A 15,283-nucleotide genomic window follows, 5' to 3' on the forward strand; every position below is an offset into this window, starting at 1 on the left:
GCGACTAGTCTACTAATCCTCACGCATTAGGCGTGAGCATGCCGAACCTCACGCATTAGGCGTGAGCATGCCAAACCTCACGCATTAGGCGGAACAACAGCAGACAGCAGCTAAAGGGGTGGCGAACTGCGCAGACCTACTAACATGGATGCAAATGAGAGGCACAAGCAGGTTTAAAGCACATCAACCACCAACGCCCTCCCAAGGAAGATCGATGCACTTTGCCACATGGGTAACCCCGAATGCTGAGTGGGGCGGGCCCTAGACCACAAGCCACCCTAGCCCTGACAGCTGACGAGACGCCTCACCCACGAAAACGACGAGGCCGAGAAGGACCCTACCTTCATACAGGGAACACCCAGACCCCCACCCGGCGAAGAAGCTCCAACAGGCGGGCCAGGAGCACAGTCCCCACCCATGGGCCCAGGAAAAATCCACAGGCGAGGGCATTTGGAACGCTTCACGAATGTGCGTGTCATTCGTGCGCAGGGGCCATGCTAATCTCCTCAGTATCGTTCCAATTTCAGTATATGTGCTGCCGAAGTGAGCACCTCTAACCTTCCGAGAAGGCGGATCCCGCGGAAAACCGCAAGACAGGGCACCGGCCAGTAAGCTCAAAGAGCCCAAGAACCCTAACAGCAACGTCCCAAGAAGGGACGCAACGGAGGCGACAGCCCCCCCCCCCCCCCCCCCGGGAATCCCAGGGAGGGAGATGGCCAGCCCGAGCCCGGGAAAAGCCAAATTTTGTAAATGTGCCGCCGAAGCGAGCACCCGAAAACCCGGGCCCGGAAGCCCAGAACGCCCCACGTGAAGGCTGACACCCCGAAATCCGGGGGGAATGTCGAAGGGCCCCACCCAAGAGAGGGCGAGACGCCCTCCCCCCTAGGGACGTAAAATACCGCTGTGGAACCCTCCAAGTATTCCCTGTGAGGCGTCCACTCCTGGGCACCCACAAGGTGGAGGCCAGGCATCCTTAGCGTTGTGGGGGCCGTCAAAGAGAATAATCAAGCTATTGCCCCGAGTTGCAGAGAGGGACTCCATGTTAGGAATAGGCGGCGAGGATAAATAGGTCGGTGGAATAATTGAGCCCAAGACCCGGCGAGGCGGTGAATTGAACCCTGGTCCCGGGCTAGACCTCTGCATCAGGGTCTGCTGCACAAACCATTGAGCCACACTTCTCCACAACCTGGCGCGTGACCACCCAGCACAGGGGCCACGCTAAAACTACCGTCGCGTAAGCGACCCAAGAAAAGCGCACAACACCCCCTAAGGGTCTCAAGGTGCCGGTATGAATGCCTAAAGCCCACCTCACCCGGTATGCCCAGGCCGACTCCCATCCGGGGACCAACCAGGCCCGACCCAGCCCATTCACTGAGAGCGAACGCGACCAGGCGTCTACAGGGCGGAATGGCCCAATGCCGCAGGGGTACCCTCTGGCACCCCCAGTGAGACGACCCCCCCCGCGGCCACCCTCAGGTGGAGGCAAGGCAACCTAAGCCTCGTGGGGGCCGTGCAAGCGACAAAAAAACACGCCATTGCCCAGAGAAGCAGACCGGGAGGCCACGAGTGGGAAAGGCACCGAGGCGAGGAAAAAAACCGGGCCATGGCACCCCATGAACTGAAGACCCGCCGTGGCAGGGGACCGACCCCGGTACCCATGCCAAACCACCCTGGGATAGCTCTACAGCCATGGCAGGAATCGAACCCAGGCCTGTGAGGGTTGTCCGCACCCAAGGTACAAGAACAACCTTTGAGCTATCGCACCTCAGTACACCATTCCCACGGAGCAAAACAATGCAGTCGAAGCGCGCACCCCAGGAAAGGTAAGGCTCCGTCGATGGCCAGGACTGAAGGAGGTCGAACCTGGCACCCTGTAGTGGACGCATCAGTCCACTGAGCCACCAATCTGGCTCCACGCTCCAGACCCCACAGTCCTCGGGGAAAACACGGGCCCCCAGGATGACCACCGGAACAGCTGTGTCTCCCTGAACGCGCCCCAGGCGCCGGGGACATTCCGTGCAACAGGCAAGCCGCCCGAGGACGGCAGTCACTAGCGGAGGGGGCCGGAGGAACAGCAAAACAAACAACACTGCACATGCAGGAACGGATCCTTCGTGGGGGCAGACCCACCAACGGCATAAGCCTTACCTGTGAGCTCCGCGTTGTACCCTAAGGGCATCTGCACCGCTCCGCGAGCCGCCGTGCCCGCCGCCCGTAAGAGCACCCCACAGCCCCAGCCGTTACACCGGCTGCACCAGGCACCCCCAAGAGGCGGGAAACCCCTCTAGCCAACCCCAGCGCAGCAAACAGCCGCGGGACCTAGGGAATCCTGAAATTCCCGTCCGGAGGCGGAAGCGACCAGCGCCGAGACCCGAGGCTGTAGTCACACACCCGGACCCAGCCCACCGGACCCCCGAGGGCCCGTCGATGAGGTAGGAAGGAGCCCGCAATCGTAACCCTCGGAATATTATTCTGACCAGGTGTTCGTCAGGCGAGGCACGATACACGCCGGCAGACCCCAGGTCACAGGGGTATGGCCGGGAAGCGAAAAAGACTCCGGGGCCACCCACGGAGATGCGTGAATGGCAAAAGTCTGGAGATGCCGGGGATAGAACCCGGCGCCTCCCACATGTAAAGTATGCGCACTACCACTGAGCAATCTTCAGTAGACAGGAGTACCAGGGAAACGCGCCGCATGTAAAGTATGCGCACTGCAGGGAGAAAGAATGCGATGAGGAGCCCTAAAGGGCGACACCATCATCGGAATTGGCCTCGGGACGAGAAATATCAGGTCCATAGCCATAGTCCACTGCTAGAACAGCGCGAGCCCTAAGGACCCACGCCAGGCGTTTCAAGGTAACCGGGGCCCCAGCATACACACAGGATAACCCCCAGCGCCGGACCCAAAGCACACCAAGTGGCCAGGGCCCCTTAGTAACGACCTGGGGAAAACACGGGAATGTAGCAACACCCCATCTCCCCGGCCGCCCCCCCCCCCCCCCCCCCTGTAAACCCATGGCACGCTAGAGCAGCACCTAACCGGCCCCAGAGGACCGGGGGAAGGAAGAGGGGGGGGGGATTAAAGGCATAAGGCACCAGGGACCGCTAGAGCAGGTCCTCCACCCTAAAACCCAAGGGCCAGCTCACGCCGGCCCATCTTACCTGAACAGCGCCTCTGGAGAGTATCGCGCAGAACAAAAAAAACAGGCTGTTGGTTGGGCCGGTCCGCCTCTTATAGAGGTCAGGTGGGACTGGTCGGCCATGTTGGGAGGGGGTGGGAGGTGGTTTCTTTTTGCTTTGGAGGGTTCTGTTGTGGAGCTAAAGCTCACTTTGTAACTCAGGGGGCGAGGAAGACTTACGAGGAGGTAATACCGGATATCGCAAAATGAACGCTGCCGGCCGATGTGGTTGTGGGCGACTTGCTGTGTATTTACGTATTCAATGTTTGGTTTTTTTTTGGCATGGATGTGCAGCCGGCCCAACCTGGGTTGTAGGCGATGCACTGTGTCTCATAACGACTGTTTTGATGATAACAATAAAACTTTAAAATCGAAAAAACAAAGACCTGTGCCACACGTGTTTGACAGAATTTTGCTGGAACTCCGTGTTAGAAGAATAATGCAGATTCACCAATTTCCACCAATTTTGTGGGTGGAATGAAACATTTCACCCACCCCTATACTTTATCAGGCAGGCCTGGACCTCCCAAAGAGAATCCCAGGGTCCTTCATGAAATTTACCATTGCTGGACCATTGGCACCGAGTGTGCTTTCACAGCACACTTACTGTACAGCACTGCTACTTCCATTCATTGAACTATTACAGGCACAAATACATTCAGCACACATTGAGTCCCTGCTTACTGTTCAGCCCTGGAGCCTTTATGCACTGTACCAGGGTGTGCTTTTGTTTTTTATAACACACACACTGCCAGCGCACAAACTCACCATGTGTGCTGCACAACTCTTCACACTTCATGTATTGTACTTCATGCATGCACACATTCCCCCAGCACATGCTTTCCTTATGCATGCACTGCCTAGCACTACATCTTTTATGTACTGTAGCCCAACAGGCATACATTCATTCTATTCATGTACTAACCATACATATACTGTGCAGTACTTCTCTGTCTCTGTACTGTACCCTTCACAGGCACACATACAGAGTCACTACTCCTGCGCAGCGTAGCACGTCCAGATCTAACTGATGTAGGCCATGGGTGAGTTATGAACACAGCAGTTGAACTATTAAATTGGTAAGTAGCCTGCAGGCCTCACTTTAGTGGCACAGGTTGAAAATGACCTGTTCACTACTACTGATCACTGCACGGTATGCTGTAACCACCACGCTTCTGCTGCTCAACTCCGTTGAAGGCGGTAGCCTTCCACAACTATGAGCATAGCACTTTGGGAGCCTCTCCTGGCCCAACAAGATCGCAATTCGTAAGACAGGCCGATATAGTAGCACACACATGAGTAGTGTTCGCAGATGACAACAATTTAGGATTAGAGATTCGGACAACTGCCCAGTAAGGCAATCAGGGCAGAGGTACACATCACTAACAATCCAGAGGAGTATTCGTCCCAACAACTGATTAACTGTAATAAGGTAACCCAGTGTTATCCTATCAGAGAAGTAATCCTCACTGTAACGAAAAACGAATTTGGGAGTTTTTCACTACCAGGACATGTAAAACTTAAAACTACATGCCCAACTTTTTAAATGCGCTGCACTCAGTCCTAAGGGCTGATTAAGGTCTACCGTAGGGGTGCCTTAATTGTATAAAAAAAAGGACTTTTAGGCCTAGCAAATTAATATATTGCCAAGTCGAATTGGTAGTTTAAAACTGCAAATAGGCTGGAGTGGAAGGCTTGAGGCATGTTTGATAAGGCTATTTAAGTGGGTGGCACAATAAGTACTGAAGGCCCACTAGTAGCATTTAATTTACAGGCCTGGCTATCTGGTATGCCTCTTAACTAAGGACTTATAAGTAAATTAAGTGTGCCAGTCGTGTGTAGGCCAATGGTACTATGTTTTAAGGAGTAAGCTCAGGTAATTTAGTACCGATTAACCTTGGTAAAGTGCACAGAGTCCGAAAGCCAACAAAAGTTGAATTATAGCAAAACAGGAGGGGAGAAGATAATTGTAGGAAAGTACCCCCTTTTTGCATGATTACCCCCTACGTTTTGCCTGAAATCTGATGCAACCTGACTTGATGTGCCCTGGGTCCCTGCCAATCAGGTTCCCTGGTCCTGCGTTCTTTCCCAAACCTGTACCTTTGTATCCACAGTTGGCACATCTCTGGCACATCTCTGGCCACAGGTATGCCCATTGTAAAAGGTACCATTGGTAACACAGGCACTGTGACCAGAGAAGGCCTCTAAGGGCTGCAGCACCTATTGTGCCCCCCTTAGAGGCCCTGCACCTGAACACCCATACACTGCAATTGCAGACTGCATGTTTTAGTGCCGAGAAAAGTGAAGGATCGACCTGGTACACATCCCTGTATGCCGTCCTTACAATCCAGTCTGAGGCCTAGGTAAGTCACCCCTCTAGCAGAGTACACTAGCCCTTAGATGATGGTACAGTGGCATGGGCCCTGTATCCCTACAGTGTCTAGTCCATTCTTAAACATGGTAAGTGTAGTAAAGCCGTAAAGAGTATATGGTCTGGGAGTTGGTCATTATGAACTCCACAGCTCCATAATAGCTTTACTAAAACCTGGGAAGTTTGGTGCCAACCTTCTCAGCACATTAAACCCACACTGATGCCAGAGTGGGATTTAATGTAAAATGCATATAGAGGGCATCTTAGATATGCCCCCTGAAAAACTACTAGCCCCGGTGTGGTTCCTGAATGTCTGCCCGCCACAAGCCACCACCAGACCGGTTTCTGGACCACTGGACCTCCATTCTTTGGTTCCAGAGAAAGCCCATCCTGGGCAAAGGTGTCATGTCTCCTCTCCCTGGATGGGCCGGGCCCGTGAAGGGGAAGCTTCAAAGGCCTACCGCCTTTGGGAGCTGACCCTTCCATTTGCTGCCCCCAGCAACTGGCTCCCATTGTTTCTACCCTCACTTTGGGTGGGAGTATAGGTGGGAAAGCAAGCTTAGGAAGAGAGGTGTGCCCACCTTTGACAACCCCACCCCTCAGGTGGGAGAAGTGAGGTGAAGCATGCATCTCAGTCCACTTATCCTGAAGATGAGGGGGACTCAGACAATTATGGAGAGGCTCATACACCCTCCCAATACTAGGTGGCATAATAGCGAGTTTACCCACCCCAAGGAAGGGACCTATTGGTCCAAATCTGTACACCCCTTTTACCACCCATTAATCTAGTATTTAGGGGCAACCCTGAACTTTGCCTCCTCAAATTTGAGGAAGAAAGAAGAACTGCAGAGCTGTGCTGACCCAGGAAGAAGAGGACACCTACTGCTTTGGACCCAGCCTTACCAGCCTGTCCCGGCTCTGACCTACCTACAGGTAAGAACCCAGTGTGTCCAGCAGCCAGCAGACCTCTAGATCCTGAAGGACCTGCTGTGCACTCCGGCGACTCCATGATTCTGCACCCGATGCCCACTGCCCAAGTTTGAGTGGCCCAATACCACGAGGAGGTCTTCCCAGTGATTCTGACCTGATATCTGGTGATTCCCAACCTCCCTAAAGCTTCAAGACCACGCCTGCAGCCTCAACCTGAAGGGTCTCCCCGACCTCAACTGGAGCTGGTAAGAAACCTAATGCCGAAAGACACCCCGCACCCAACTCCCCACAGTCCATGGGGGGCCAAAAACAGTGTCCCAATATCCCCCAAGTGCCAAACTTACCTCTCCAGTCAGTGGTCGCCTTCAGGAAGTCTTGCAGCCCGAGCCTGCATCAACTTCACCGAACCGAAGGTCTCCAATGAAAAGCACAGGATGACTTCTATTTGACACCCTGCACCCGGCAACCCCAGTGCCTATGGTGGTGCAGCTCCTGTGCTGGTCGTCAATCCCTGCAGTGCTGACCTTATTGCCCAGAGCCTTGCTCCCACACCCGAGTGGCCAGCTCGTCAGCAGTCCCTAATTGAGGAACCCATTACCCCCATTGGCTAACATTGGGCCACTGCACAATGCACCCAGCCACCCTTGGGCCGATGGTGGTGCAACTTGAGTGCCAATTTAGACCTTGGGGAACCTTGGTTCTAACCCCTAAAACCTCCACTCGTAAGTTGTGTAATTACCTGAGAAACAAACCGCTAACACTTTTGATCCCTTAGGAATTCATGGTATACAATTTTTGAGCCTAAAATGTTCTAAGTGTTGAACTGATGTTCGTATGGAGAAAAGAGAACTAAACTGCAACGTATAAAAAGTCTTGCTTATCGTGTATTGTGAGGTCCTAAGTCATGGTACCTTGGCATACCACTCCAGTACTGAATGTAATCCAAAAGTAACTAAAAGGTATTCTGAAAGTAATTACTGTGTAAACAACTGCAAATCCATCCTCAATTGCATTGCTGTGTAAAGGTTTACAATTAAAAGTATATTTTACCTACCTGTACCAATTCCTGCTTAGTTCTATAAATAAAATATGAGTATACTTTTTTTATACTTACCCAGTTGGTCAAAGATTCTGTCTCTGAGTGAGTGCCTTCAGTCTTGATTGAGTGAATACAATAAATGCTTAACACACCATCTGGATAGGCCTAACTGCTTACCACCACTACCACAAAGTACTTACCTAATTTAGCCTCTGCTATACCTCTGGGGACTCCCTGGGCTCTGTGCACACTATACCTTACTTTGGTATAGTATATACAGAGCCAGCTTCCTACAGCAATCAAGTTTGGGGGAAGACCACCCTAATGCTGTCTGGTCTATATTTAGAATGAAACAAATTGAATATTTTCACTCCATCTTATGCTGCAAAACATGGGTCTGGTGGCTCAGTGGACAAATGCGTCCTTTCAGGTGCCTATGTTTAATCTCATGGTCATAGGTTCAAATCCCGGCGGGTCAACTGAGCTTTTCATCCATCTGCGGACGATAAAATGAGAACCATTGAGTTGGGTAACAATAAACATCTGTTATTCAGTGCCAAGATGCCTCTGGGTGAACGTGTGCTTTACAAATACTTATGTAATGTTATTTATGGGTGCATTAGTGGTAGGGAGCTGTTTCCATACTGTCACCTGTTCTGAATATAGTGATGGTTCCGGCTTAAAACAGTATAAGTTCCTAACGTGATCACAACTTCAAAAGTGATGGGGATGAATACAAAGAGTGTATCTCATATCTCAGTTGTTTTCATTTTTTTAGAAATAGAAGAACACTCATCCAAGATGGCTTCTTCAGGGCCATGAGTCTATTATGTCCTCCTCTGGCCATTACCCCCTCCTTTTGGGATTTCAGAGAGGCAGGCCCAGATCAGCAGTCTCTACTGAGAGACTTCAATCTGCTGCACAGGAGGGCTCTATGTTTAGGGACCCTATGAGTGAAGAGATTTGCCACTATTTCACAGAGAACATCGGGACATCCTCTGACGGATTGATAAAATGGTAGTCTTTCAAGATGATGATCAGGGGAACATCATTAGGATGATGTAGAGAGGCAGGAAAGAATTTGAGAGGCAAATGACAGCACTAAACCACTGCCCCCAGGAACAGGAGCAGGCTCTGTGATGAGACTTGGGCATGCAAGAAATATTACTTGTATGCAGGGAGAAACACTCCACCGCCACCATAATGGAATGATTGCAGAGGTAAAAAATACTATATTAAACAGCATGGTAAAGGGGATTTATCCAGGAGGCTACTGGCCTGATTGACCAAATCAAAAGCCAGTGGGAGACAAAGCACTAGAATATGGTAAACAGAGGGCAGGTGATACAAACCCAAAAGGGTATTAATCAAATTTCCTTTGGTTATTTCTCGAGTTGGCGTGAGGAAAGTACTGAGGTTTCTGGCTTGGCTCTAGAAAACTTTGTTTAACGTCTGGAATGGGGTCCTTAACTCCCAACTTAAAAGGAGCTCTAGACGCTGTATTAAATGTTCAAGGGGTAAGAAAAGTGATAATTGAGTTAGCCCGAGGGCAAAATCCTTGTAGCCAATAGACTATCAGCAGATATTTAGATGACTCACATGAAGAAACTAGCCCTGAGGCTAGCAGAGGTATGCACTGCTGCTACGGGACTCACCAAGAAAATGGATGATTCTGTCAAAACCTGGACATGACCCCCTGTACAGTATTAAGACCAGTAGTGGTAATAAATGTTCTGAAAATTGACTTTGGCACAATATGATTCCGACCTATTTTCACAACCAGGAGAATATTAGATGACAGGCCTAATATCATGCAATGGGTCGCTCTCATATTTGCTCAACAACTCGTATGCTTTAAGACAGGGCCAACAGTGTGACAGTCATAAATGATAAAGAAGTGGGCTCATCATGTATGCTTTCTCAGCCTTTAATTTTTCTATGGAGATGTTTGGCATAGCCAATGAAATAAGATGTGATATAGGACACCACACATATTATGTCACTATACTCAGACAATATACTGCTTTATGCTAGGCATGTTACATCAGATTTGCTACCAATGTTGCCAATAGTACAGACCTTTGGTGAAGTGTCAGTATTAAGGGCTAATTGGATGAAGTCCTGCATTTTCCCAAATAAACCCAATCCTGTTGGACCTGACAGGCAGATTTGCGATCAGGGTCTTCAATGCGAATTGAGCAGGATAGTGTTGGTGAAGATGCTTACGCTGCTGCGTTTCTTGTACTACTTTACTAACCTGCCTGTGTTTCTGCAGGATACATTCTTCAGACAACTGATTCTATCTTGATCTCCCTAATTTGGAGCACAGGCAGGAATAGGGTGAACCTGCCAAAACGTCCACTGGAGGAGGGTGGCTTTAATGTCCCAGACTTCAGACTATATTATGTGGCTGCGCACAACTACACAGAGGGCCTGATTCACAAAGAGCCTATGCAGTCGCAGCAGAGGCTCCACATTCATGGATCTGTCCTACACTAATTGCCATATTCATAATTGTGGTAGCTAGTAAAACTGTGATGCTACTTTACAGTCTCCTATGGAAACTTACTTAATGCTGGGTGGAAGTATATTGTGAGGTAAAGGTGAACGGACTTGCAAAGGGACCTTAATGAAGAGGGATGGTGCTAACTGCTACAATATGCACCTAGAGTATCCAGGAATACTCGATTTAGACTCTAGCAACTTGACTTTTTACATAGGGCATATGTAACACCTAAAACATGTAGTACAATGTTCCCAACTGGTAGCATCCAATGCCCCAGGCATCAACACAGAGATGCAAATTTGTACCATATGACATGAAGTGTCCAGTGAGAGCAGTCTATTGGAAATCTTTGAAGAAGTGAGTACTACAGTGGACATAAAATGAAAACGTAATGCTAAACATGCAAAGAGCTTCTTTTGACATGGCCATCCCCACTTTTTGCCTGGTGTGTGATGCAATTTTCACTGAAGTACACTGGGTTCCTGCTAACCGGGTCTCTAGTGCCAATATTCTTTCCCTAAAACAAGGTAACTGTTCAACTGCTCTCTAATTGGCAAGACCATTAGCACCTCTGTAAGTCCCTAGTCAGTGGTAGCCCTGGTACCTAGGACAAGGGTACTAAAGAAGGGTCCCTAAGGGTTGCAGCATGTATTGTGCCACATTAAGGGACCCGCCACCACACTCATGCAGACTGCCATTGCAGGAAATAGTGCATACAAATGTGAAAACACAAAATGGCACATACCCTGGGTGCAATGCCCACAGACACTGTATGCAATATATGTAAGTCACCCCAACAGCAGGCCTTATGGCCCTTAGGCAGGATGCATTATATTGCATGTGAGTACATATCTGCAAGAGCAAATATGCCCCTGTGCCGTCTAGTTCAATTGCTAGACAGTACAAGTGAACAGGGAAACAATCTTAAGTATATGTACTGGGTACTGGTCATTATGAACCCCCCAGGTACATGATGACTTCACTGACACCTAAGGTGTTTGGTATCAAACACCTTGCCTTCATAAATTCATACTGCTGCCAGTAGTGAATTTATTCAAATATGAGTCAAGAGGGCACCTTAGTGGTGCCCCTTGAGAACCTAACAGCCTCTTAGTGTACTGGCTGACTGATATTGTCCAGTCTGCCACCACAGACGGGTTTCTAACCTCCTGCAGTTTAGAGACCGCACTCTCTTAGGCTAGAAACACTGGCAGCTCCAGAGAAAGGTGTTCACACCTCCTCCAGCAGCATGGCTAGTGAATCTGCATATAAAGGCCAGGGACTTAAAATCCCCTACTGCCTTTAATATGCGACCTCGGCTTGCCCCAGATCTGGGAGATGCCACTCACTGCCCTGAGGCCCGTTTTCACCAGTACAGGTAGGAAATTAGCTATTCAAAAAGGCATGGTTGACTGCCAGGCCAGTCACCCCCCTAAGGTAAAGAAAGCTTTACCCCCCTCCGGGTGCAAACCGTGGAGGGAATGCTAAAATCAGGCAAATCTGGGTCACCTCTTGATATTGTGCCAGCAAAGATTTCCTCACTGCTTTCTATACAGCTAGCCCCATCCATCTGCCCAATATTAAATCTATCATTGAGTGAAGATCAACTTCCATGCGAGTGGAAGGCCGCACTGGTAATCCCGACCTGCAAGAAGGCGAACCTTCCAGTATCCGATTTGTCAAAGTACCGACCCATCTCCCTTCTCCCTCTGATGAGAAAACTATTGGAAGGTTATATTAACAAAAACCTTACAGCACACATAGAGTCCTGTGGTTGCGGGACCCTTCACAGTCATGTTTGCGACCTATGCACTGTGCTGAATCAGCTCTGATAGCTGTAACTGATTACATCAGACATTCTCTTGACAACAGCCAGCCTGTGCTGTTGGTGTTGTTGGATTTATCAGCAGCTTTTGACACAGTGTCACATCACAAACTGCTCCAAAGATTGGAGGAGAAATGGTTTTATGGACGAGCTGTACAATGGTTTTCGAGTTTCTTTGCAGATCATTAATTTGGGACCATTCCGCTCCTGTGCCATTGAGCTCACCAAGGGCATGCCACAGTGCTTTTGTCTAAGCCGTACATTGTTTAATGTATATGTGGCTCCCCTTGCTAAGATTGCCAGAGGATTCGGTTTCACCCCTTTTCATACCAAGATGACACCCAACTTCTTTTATCTTTTAACAATAGCACTACATCCACCAAATCCTGTTTCTCTGAAGGCATTAGAGAAATCTGTTTGGATGACAGAAACATTTCTCCAACTGACTTCTGGTAAGACAGAGAGTGTGCTTTTTGGCAATACCCAAAAGCTATGGTCTGCAGAGTGATGACTTTCAGATTTAGGCATGTCACTGATTCCCAAGACTGTGGTTAAAAATCTGAGTGTCGGTTTGGACCAGTCTCTTACTATGAAAGATCAGGCTGTGGCTACCACTGGCACCTGTTTTCATAGGATGAGTCTCTTGCGTAGAGTATTCCCTCTCCTCCCATTATCTGTGCAAACAGCTCTTGTTCAAGCACTGGGTATTAGTCAACCATACTGCTGTAACATACTCTTGGTTGCAGAAAAGTAATCCTTAATAAATAAACTTCAGGTGGTTCAGTACTCTGAGGCCCGACTAGTCCTGAATGTGCCATCCAGAACGGCTTCACTTCCACTACTGCGACTACTACACAGGCTCCCCATACACCATAAAAGTAAGTTCAATATCTGCTGCATAGTGCATAAAGCATTAAATGACAAAGGACTTAGCTATTTAATTGAAAAAGTATCCCTTAACAGCCGAGCAGATCCTTACGCTCTGGGGAATAATCCCTCCTTATCACTCCCCATTTTGGGGAGTCTCGCATGGGGGTTAAAGCCTTTTCCTACCTGGTTCAACTTTATTGGAATCCTTTGCCCTATCACTTTAGAAAGTGCACATATCTCCTTCTTTTTAGGAAACTACTAAAACTGAACTCTTCTGCAACTAAATCCGCTGGTCTGCTGTTCTGTCTTCAATAGCACAGAGATGCCCCTTAGGCGATGATTTTGGCACTTTATAAATCAATTCATATCAAGGTGGGCTGCCTGATGTGTTCCACGAAAGAAGGTGATGTGTAGTTCCTACTAATTCGTAGAATCTGTGCATTGTTTGGATAACATAAACTAGGGGCTTGGTGTCAAGTCTTATTCCAGAAATCCCAGCAGGATAGGATGGCCCATAGACCAGCTAGATCACAGTGCCACCGTAAGCCCCCTAACTTTACCAGGGAACAAATGGATTTTTGGCAACCACTGAACATGACAGCCCTGACCCCTCAGGGATCGTGGAATAGTACAGAACCTTCCACTCGGTTGCTTGTGCTCACTTATTTTCAGCGAAATATACAGAGAATACACAGGGGGACGTTTTCAATAATATTGTTTGACCCAGCATTATTCTTGCATAAAATAGGTATGGTACAATGATTAGAAGACAGAAGCAGATAAACGTGATTACAAGCACCAAACGCGTAAATAGTAGATATAGTTCTACCATGGTGCTAAACATTGTATATATGCAGACATATGAACAAGTCAGTAATCCAGTGTACTCCTGCTATTCCACCATTATCATTTTGGGGGAAATAGGAATTCTGGGACAGGGTTATGCCCATTCCTCACAGGAAGTGATTGGCTGCTACCCTTCACTCCCCTAAACACCCCTAAATTGAGTATTTAGTTGTCCCCACGACACCAGGAACTCAGATTCACCTGGCATGAAAAGAAGAAGGACCAAGAAGAGCTGAAGAAGCAAGAACTGCGGACTACTGATGGACTTTGGCAGCAAACTCTGTCCGCTCCTGTCCTGACAATAGCGACAATGCGATTTGCCGTGCAGCTGTGCATCCTCCAACAGCCTCGGAGGGCCTCCAGCACTTTGATGAGTTGACAGCATTTCCCTGGAAGTGGAAAGCCACTTCCCTTTAGCTTACATGCACCCACCGCAATGTCTGGGTCACCGTTCGGCTGACCACCAGATCCACTGATGCAGCAGCCACCCAGGAGGAGGTCACAATGCTCCAAGAGGTGAGATGTATCTCCTCACCAAGTATGAGGACTCCAGAACCAACCGGAGCCATCCTGCACCAATGCCTGGGGTACCGGACTACTTGCAGCAACTAAAGTTTGTTTGAGTCCAACACCGCAAAGACTGACCAGCCAATGAGGGTCGTCAGCATCGCTGAGGCCAACACCGAGAATAGCCCACTTGTCCTGCTTTTTGTCCCCCTTTGAAGGTCTAACCAAGCCCTATGGATGCCTTTGATACACAGGGACCAGCCAACCAAGACCTCTGCACCCGAGCTTTCCTGCCCAGGTCCATAACAGCCAATTTTGCTCCCCTGATCCCAGAACCCCCACAAACGGAGCCCTTATTGGGTGCTCCCAGACTCTGAATGTCATGAAATATTTCAACCTTTTATCAAGCATTGTTTAGGTAGAATAAGTAACACATGCACAAAATGAACCACACCACAAATGTTACATACCTGTGAGTCCCCAGCAATATATTTGTGTATTATTGTGTTACTAGTTGTTTATTTTCATTTGAAATGTGGGGCTTTTACGCTGTCCATGCTGATATGGAATCTAGTTAGCGCTCTGCTATTTGTTTTTTTTACCTTTTCCTTGTCATTTTTGTAATCTATTCATCCTGCAATTGTCATTGGCACACGGCAGGCCCACATTATATGAACAGGGCCACTAATGGTAGATAGATAACACGGCTAGAAACCTGTTGGTAGCCCTAGGTATTTTTAGGTTTCGTGAGTGTGCTGTGCCTTTCTTAAAATGCTTGTCCTGAAATTGATTTGTAAGGAGTAGCCATGTCCCTGTTAGTTTAGGCAGGAGGTTTTTCTGACTCTCTACGTCTTATTCCAGGTTAGGGTTACAGCCAGGGGAGTGTTTGGGGTGCTACAGTACACCCCCCTAATACATCTGTTCTGTAGTAAATAGTTAGGTAGAGGAGTTTTCAGTCATGTGTGATAAGGAGTCTGTCGGATTTCAACTGGGATTCCTACTTACACACACACACAAAAACACACTCACACACACTGTCTCTCGTCTATGTTTTAAATATCTTTTAAAATGTTGGTCATTTAAAAAAATATTGTTTTATAAGTACCCCTTACAATCTGCACTCTGCTCCTTTTCTACTGCATGGCAATGCTTTCCTCACAAGTTATTTTAACATGATATGCCAGTATGGTTATCGGAAGACCTGAAGCTT

The 15,283-nt window shown here is 48.5% G+C and overlaps 1 non-coding gene across 1 annotated transcript; it reads right to left on the bottom strand.

Annotated features, from left to right (window-relative positions):
* Positions 1–444: 444 nt before the first annotated feature.
* Positions 445–551, bottom strand: LOC147731631 (U6 spliceosomal RNA). Its single transcript, XR_015308810.1, has one exon. It is a non-coding gene; the product is annotated as a U6 spliceosomal RNA (small nuclear RNA).
* Positions 552–15,283: the final 14,732 nt, after the last annotated feature.

Source organism: Lissotriton vulgaris, chromosome 2_1, assembly GCF_964263255.1.
Source record: "Lissotriton vulgaris chromosome 2_1, aLisVul1.2, whole genome shotgun sequence".
Lineage (NCBI taxonomy): Eukaryota > Metazoa > Chordata > Amphibia > Caudata > Salamandridae > Lissotriton > Lissotriton vulgaris.